Here is an 8,313-nt window from a genome sequence, read left to right as displayed (position 1 = left end):
AAAGAAAGAAAGAAAGAAAGAACCTGACAGCATTTTCCTCTGGGGATGAACTCATTAGAGCCTTGGAGCTCCGGGTGATTTAGCAGCCAAAGACTGCATTGCTCCCTAGAACAGTTCTTCTGAGGGAACATTAGCTTCTGCTCAATGCTCCCTGACACTGGAGGGACTGCATCTCCTGGGTGGGACTCTTCTGCTTCAGTTGATTCTAACAATTGATCATACGAGAAGTCGGGAAGAAGGAAGAAGAGAAGGGTAAAGGCAGAGGTGGAGGAAGAAGAAAAAGAAAAAAAAAGAGAGGAAGGGAAAGGAAGGAAAAATAAAGGTCCAGTCTGCCTCAGGTCTGCAAAGGAGATGTGCTTCAAGGACGGCGATTGTTATGGTCTTAATGTTTGTGTCTTCTAAAAATCCATACTCTGGAAGGAACCTTTGTCTCTAAAGGTGACAGTACATAGAGGTGAGGCCTTCTGTGGGCGACTAGGTTATGAAGGCAGAACTGCCCCTACCCCCAGTTAGACTAGCACCCTTATAAAACAAGCTCCAAGACCTGTTTGCCTTCCCTGTCATGTGAGCCGATTATGTAAAATGAAGTAGGACCCAGCCAGACCCCACCCCCACCTTGTACCTTGATCTCAGACTTCTCAGCCTCTGGAATTATGAGGAAAAAATGTCTATCGTGAGTAAGCTTCCTGGTCTAAGGCATTTTGTTATGGAAGCCCCAGTAGACTGTTGCAGTGGTGGAAAATTCAGAAGTCTACACCAATATCTCAGGAGCCAGAGCAGTCGGGTCTAGGGCAAGGCAAACAAATGGTGAAACCTACTCAACCATTGCCAGAAGCATTGCCTCACCAGAGGTGTGACCTTACTAGAGGCATGGCCTCCGAGGTGTCCACTGTGGAAGAGAGCGGAAACAAATCCCAGAAATGCCAGGGAGACTATCTAGTACAATGAAGAGGCTATATGACGTCAGATTCTAGTCACAGCAGGCTGGGTAGCCAGTGAGACGGAGGTCGGTAAGAAAACCACCCAATTTTATTCTGTAAAAACAGTGTAACTGTGGATCAAGTTCAAGTCACCCTCTTTCCCATGTCTAAAAGACACAATGTGTCCTGATGCCTGGAAACCCCTGCAGTCTCCACTTATGAAGTCACCCACCATCCTCACACACTCATGGTGTGAGGTCTCTCTTGTCTCTGCTCTTTTGCCTTTGTCGCTTTTTAAGACACTGGCAACATTGTTCTGTGGATTGGGTTCCAAAGGCCAGAAATATAATTTACATGATTCACAACCTTAATACATTTAAAGATTATTTATTTACTTATTTGTAATTGTTCAATTATTTACTTACTTATTTTGGTTTTTCAAGACAAGGTTTCTCTGTGTAGCCCTGAAACTCACTATTGTAGACTAGGCTGGCCTCTATCTCAGAGATCTACCCTCCTCTGCCTCCCAAGTGCTGGGATGAAAAAGCATGAGCCATCACCGTCAGGCTTGCTTGCTTATTTATTTATTTATTTATTTATTTATTTTTCAAGACAGGATCACATCATGTGACTCAGGCCAGCCTGGAGCTGTGTCATTATGTCAGGTGTGTCATTATGTCAGGCAGGACATCTTTACTACACAAGGAAAAGGTGGCTTTCTCTTTCCCTTACACAGATGATCTTTCTGCCTCCTTAGTCATTCTCCTCAGGCAACATTTGAGCCTCAGGAGCTCATTTCCCTAGTGCTCTGGTCCAGGTATGCCATCACTTAGGTATGATTCCACAGGGGACAGCCTGGAGATGCTGTTTTCTCCGCCAGGCTACCAGGTTTATTAGTGTGTTTAATAGTAGCAAAGCCAGGAGATATGGAGAGATGAGCCCTAAACACGACAGGACTGTGTTTGCCATCCTGTCTCCCAGGCCTTAGAGCCTCTCCTGATCTTTGTGCTCATGTGTTCTTGTGTGTGATTGGCTGAGAGTGTGTGCCCGGGGTGGGGGGTGTTAAATAAAAAAGAAAGGGAGTGAATCAGGGTCGTTTCCATTTCAACTGTAAAACAGATAAGCACTAACACTTTGAAAAAGTAAATGACTTGAGAATAATTACTGTCTATTACCCAGCGTCCCAGGGGGGCAGTTGGAGGAGCCCAGATGGCTACAAAAATGGGATTTAGCAGAAACTTGAAGACATTATTCACCGTAACACATTATCAATTACCTTCATATCAATTACAATAACCTTACATCAGCGAGTCCCCCCCCTCCCCCAGACTCTCAAGCTCTGAGACAGTGGAATTGCTGTAGCCCTGTGAGGGAGGGATGGGAGGAGGTAAGAGGATGGGAGGGCACTTGGAGGGTCCTGCTTTCTTTTCTCTCCTGGAAATGCTGCCAGCTCAGGCCTCACACCCCATTCTGAGTTTCCGCTCCCTGAATTTCTCCCTATTCCACAGTCCCCTGCTGGGAGTCTAGAGAAAGAAGACACACGTTGGATTTGGCAGTGAGCTAAGGGGATGCAGGGCTGAGGACCCAAGACACGGATATTAGCGATGATGTCAGGCGGGACCTAGATGGGCACTGGAAGTCTGGGAAGCTGAGAAGACTGACAGTTTGAAGGTGAATGGGGTCAGTGTGCTGAAAAGTCAGGTAGAAATTCCAGTGCTGCTACGTTCTGGTCACTCCTAGTCTGCTCTCTCTGTGTCTTCCACAATCCTTCAAAGCACCAAGCTGGTAGGCCTTCCTCCCTCTCTCAGCCTTGGTCTTGGTCTTGCCCTGTAGCTCCCGTTCCTGCTGGCTCGAGTGTCTTCTCTATGACTCTGTATCTAACTCAATGTCTCCCAGATGATGTGGGGGAGGGGCACTCATGAGAACCAGGAAAGGAAGTGAGGCATGGTGGCTCATAGATGCTCATATCTGTAATGTCAGCAGTGACATGAGTTCAAGGCTAACCTGGGCTAGAATGAGACCCTGCCTCACAATAAACAAACAAACAAATAAAAGCATGGGAATGTCAAATGTCTCAGTACTTTGGTTTGAATAAGATAGTGCCATTTGGTTTCCCTTTTTTTGTAATGATCACAGCCAAAAAGACACATTTTATTATTTTTATTTTTAAAACAATTTTATTTTTACATTCATTTGTGTTTTGCCTGCATGTATGTCTGTGTGAGGTTGTCAGATCCTCTGGAACTGGAGTTACACACAGTTGTGAGTCACATTGTGGGTGCTGGGAATTGAATCCAGACCTCTAGAAAAGCAGCCAGTGCTCTTAACCAGTGAGCCATCTCTCTAGCCTCAAAAGATACATTTGAACTGTCTCATGGCTGTCATTATATTTTTTTCTTGTCCTTGATAGGCTAAGGTACCTGAAAAGAAAAGGACCTGGCATGGAGACAACTACAGTCATCTTCCCTGCCATTCTCTTCCTTAGGGAGTCCTTAGCTTCTCATATCAGAGCCCCAGGTTTTCCACACAACGATCCTTCTATGGTAGAGATAAGGTGGGAATGCTGAGATCTACCTGCTTCTCCTCCCCTCTCCACTTCAAATTCAATCCCAGGGACCAGCCATCCCTGAAGGGAGAATATAACCATAGAAACCTTTGAGAACTCACAGGTTCCCACACACAGCCCAGACCAACTCTCATACCTGTCCACAGCATGCATACATGTATTATCTGTCCTTGGATAGTTTTTATACATCTATACTTTCCACTTTCTTCTGCAAAATACTCACATACAGCACTCCCTATAACGCGCGTGCACACACACACACACACACCTTAATCTCTTTACATAGTCTCACATCCACATATGCACCCACACTTTCTGCTCTCGGGGATCGTCATGGCAGCACACATGCACTTCCACATCTACACAGACACATGCTTTCCATTCCACACACAGAGCACTCTGAGGAGGGCAGGCCTGGGCCAAATTGTCAACTTGACTCATGGTGTGTTGTATGTGTCCGGGGGAATGAGAACTAAGAGAGCCCCCCTCCCCCATGCTGGGCCCAGAGCACTAATTGCCAATAAAGAACTAAAAGGAGCTCAGAGCTGGCCTCAGGCACCAGATGAAGATGTTTGCAGAGACCAGCCAGAATCTGCCCTGCTGTTTTGTTGACAGAAAATCTTTCTCCCCTCCTGTGGCTCCCACAGCTTCTGAAGAGTCCAGCCTCTTCCCATCCTTGACTCTTCCATCATCCTCTCTGCCTCCCTCTCTTCTTCCTCTTACTTTGCACGACACTTTCTCTCCATCCTGCCTTATCTCTACCCTTAAATGGTTTCCCAACAGTGTTCACTGCTACACAGGAGGCAGGACTACAGAGACGCCTGCAGTAACTGTGGGCTTAGTGGGGAAAGCTATAAAGAGGCAGGTTGTAACTGGATCTAGAGAGAACTTTTCTCCTAAGATCTGCTCCACAGTGATACTGGACAGCACCCAGCTCTCAACACCCGGGCTTCTCCACTATGGAGGATGCTGTAGAAAAGACTGCCCAGCAGAAGGGAAGTTGCCTAGGATACCCCCATGAGACTTCTTCCTCAAACTGTTATTATAGTTACTCATAAATTATTGATACAAGCATTCACTAGCATTAATTATTGTGGCTACCACGGGTCAAGCACCTATAAAATTCTAGGCACTTTACATTTCCACTTGTCTCCCATCCCTCATCTTCTCAGAGCCTCTTCAAAGCAGACATTATTATCCATGTTGTATAGGCAAGTAAGACTGATAGAGGTTAAACCAGGTGCCATAACAGCCACAGAGCTCGGGCTTAACCGTGTCTGATTCTAATACCCATGTTGCTTTCATCAAAACTCAGATTTTTTTCAGCAAACATTTGTTCATGCAAGTGAGAGTCTATAATATTGTAAGGCCAAAGGAGTTAGATAAGGGGCCCCTAAAGCTTAAAGAGATTTAGGGGAGTAAGAGCCAGTTTAGCTTGGAGGGAAAAAACCATCACAAGAGACTCCCCTGTCATGCAAGTGGCTGGATGTGTTAGGTAGACAGACTACACAGCACCCATGTGTGTATGTGAACAAGCATAGTCATGTATGTGTGTGTCTATCTGGGAGCACTCAGAGCCTTCAGCCAGAGAGCTTTGGAAACTAGGAGTCCCAACAACATGATGCTCCACCCTGCTGGTCTGTGGGATGACTATCTCTAGTCTAAGATGATTAATTCTTCCACTAGAGTCATCCAGCAAGGGCCAGGCCAGAAGGACGTTGGGAGCAAGAGGGTATGGGGGCCTTGTGTGAACACAGCAGCTCTCTTTTTTCCATGTACATTTGGAGTAGGGGCTGGGTAGAGGAAATGGAAGGAAGGATGGAAGGAAGGATGGAAGGAAGGAAGGAAGGAAGGAAGGAAGGAAGGAAGGAAGGAAGGAAGGAAAAGAAGAACAGTGGGAAGATAAGAGAATTACTCAGGTTTGGGATCACCTTGGAGCATCAATGGCCTTGAAAGGATCACCACCACCCTGCATGTTAAAGGGATCTTTGCTACAAACCCCAAATATCTAGTAAGGGATTCGTGGGCGCTGGAGGGTGCCAACAGACCTTCCCTGACAGCCACAAACCACTCAGGTTCAACTCCTCAAGAGATAGCCTATAAAAATATTTTAAGACAAAAAAGAACTCTTCAGCCCAGCTGCAGGGCATCCCACCCTGCAGCCAAGCTGGTCACTGCCTTTGTTTTACCTTGGAAGCAGGGTGGGGGAGGCACTTAGTGGGGCAGAGAGTGCTAGGATGCGCTAGGCCTTGCCACCATTTCCTGGGATGAGGATTTTGAAGATTCTGTAGGGGAAGTCAGAGTTGTCCACATGCCAAACGAGGGACTATACAAATTTTAGTGATGAGCTTTAACTGCTATATAGCAAAAAAGGAAGCAAATCCTAACACTCAAATTCCTTATGGGAAAGGGGTCTGACCTGACTTCTCCCTGCCACTCTGTTTCACAGACAAAACATTTCTTGTAAAGAAATGCCCAGGTGACAATATTTACAAATGCTGAGCAGGTTTGAAGTCAGTGAGGAGAGATTCCCTAGCCAAGGTCAATAGAATAGGTAAAGCACACAAACTCTGCTTCATTTCATACTAAATTTGACCCGTGACCACAAAGTGTCCTGACACCTTCCAGTCCTCTACATATACAAGCAAAGAGTTCTCTGCTGCACTAAGCCACTAACCACTGTTCTCTGTAGTTAGCTCTTTATACCCAGACACGAGACCTCTTTCCCCAAGAGAATCAATCAATCCTTCCTGCCACAACTAGTATAAGAAGTCACTATTTGGAAATGGCACTAATCTCAAATGAAATAGAACATGGGAAGAGTAACTTCACACACTGTTAACTATGCAACCAGTGATGCTTCATGGTCCAGTGAAGATGCCACGGTGGCAGGTAGAGAGTGTAATGGGGAGAACATGCTAAGACATGTGGTCATATTATCTGGACAGAGTTCAATTGTTAAGATAAAATTTTAGACCTTTCATTACAGTTTCCTTTTCCCTGGGATTTCCTAGCACCAACCAATCTTACCTTCCCTGCTTACTGTAGCCCCAAGATTATCACAGGTGTGGTTTCTAAGGCAGACTGATCCAAATGTCCTAGCTCACTAGAGGCAGACAGAAAATATTTATTTTCTCTTCCTGGCCCTAGGATGCTGCATCCTGAGGCTCTTCTGGCATTTGGAAGGCAAATTTGGTGCCCTATTTTGTCCTCTACTGGCAATATGGTGGTGGCTGTTTAGTCACTTGTTTTGTCCCCTAAGTCAACAGAAAGTCACATAGCTATTGTAAGAATGTAGGAATTTCAGGTCTCAAGAATCTCAGGTTTCGGTAAACTCAAGAATTAACTGTCCCAGGACACATCCTGGGAGAAGCACAGAGCCCAAGATAAAAAGCTGGGCCCTTAACACAGTACACCTGGGTAAACAGAAGCCACTTAAGCTAACTCTCTTTTTGTTGTAAAAGATAAGGTGCAAATTTGAGTTACTTAGAAACCAGGGCCTGGGAACTGAAACTGAGCCTGGGAACGGCTGTTTGAAATCTTTTATGGCTATTGTTAAGAAGTAATTAACTGTTCTTATAAATTCTGTGAGAATAATATATAAACTGTCCTTAGCTTTAGTTCGAGGTTCTTCTTGCCTGCATGCAAGAGAACCCCAGCGCACTGGTTTTTATCAATTTATCATTAAACCTCATGTTATTGCAGCGAATCCCATCCGTGAGTGTTTCTGGGGGCACATATCCCTTGGTTTTAGATCTTTAGATCCAACACTATCTAGTAGGACATCCCTGGCTGTGGAGGAAACAGAAATTTTGCTTTGTTGTTGTTATTGTTAAGTATCTCCTCCCTGAGACAAGGTGCCTTCTGGTTGGTCACAGTCTGGCCCAGTGCTCATCCCAAGTGCTCAGGAGCTGGGCTTTCAAGCTCTGGGCTGATTAGGTCAAGGGAATCTGGTGGGGACTTTTTTTTGCAGCAGAGAAGATGAATGAAAATTCAAGTATGTTTCCTTGCCAAACTGAGTATTTACTCAGGATGACATAGAGTTTGGCTTCTTCTCTTCCAAGTGCTGCATATCAGACCATTTCCATCAAGAATGTCCTCTGGACCCACATTTTCTCTGAATGGCTTGCCTGAAAGCCATCCTCCTTGAAAAAGAAAAAAACAACCACCCAATATAACAATATGGGCAGACACAATATGCATCTGCCATGTTGTTTATAAAATAAAAACAAAACCTCAAAAAACTAAAAGTCCAATAAAGTCAGTTTCCTTTCCTTTGCTCAGAACCACAGTAATGTTTTGCTACAGTCTAGAGCAAGGGATCTGCTTGTCAAAAGAGCTAAGAACACCAACACACAGGACAGTAGACTGCTGATTGTTCACAGCTTGTGTCCTACAGTGTAACTTCACAGGAGGGAGTGATGGAGAGATGAATGGAGGGATGAAGGAAGGGACCTGAACCCTGTGTCCAGCTGGGGTTACCCAGGTACAGAGGGAGAGGAAGCAGCACTACCAGACAGACCTGGGAAGTGGAGAAGTTCTCTACCTCAGAGCTGTCATCTTCCCCTATCTTCTTGGCCACACCACCAGCTTCTTGACAGAGCCTTTAGCTTAGTAGTTTTTATGCTGTAGAGGGTTGTAGATGGTGCAGGAGCCAGGAGTAAAGGAAGAGGAGGGAGGAAAATAGTAGTCTTTGAGGTTTTGAGAATGACACCTTCATTGTAAACCATGGGAAGAGAGTCAACCAGATAGCCCAAGGGCAAGCAATGGAGAAGCAGCAGCTCTAGACTGCTCAGAGCTCAGACAGAGGGGATTGCCATTCGCCCA

This window comes from Grammomys surdaster, unplaced genomic scaffold, assembly GCF_004785775.1.
Source record: "Grammomys surdaster isolate TR1022 unplaced genomic scaffold, NIH_TR_1.0 125476, whole genome shotgun sequence".
NCBI lineage: Eukaryota > Metazoa > Chordata > Mammalia > Rodentia > Muridae > Grammomys > Grammomys surdaster.
Note: the sequence above shows the minus strand (reverse complement) of the source record.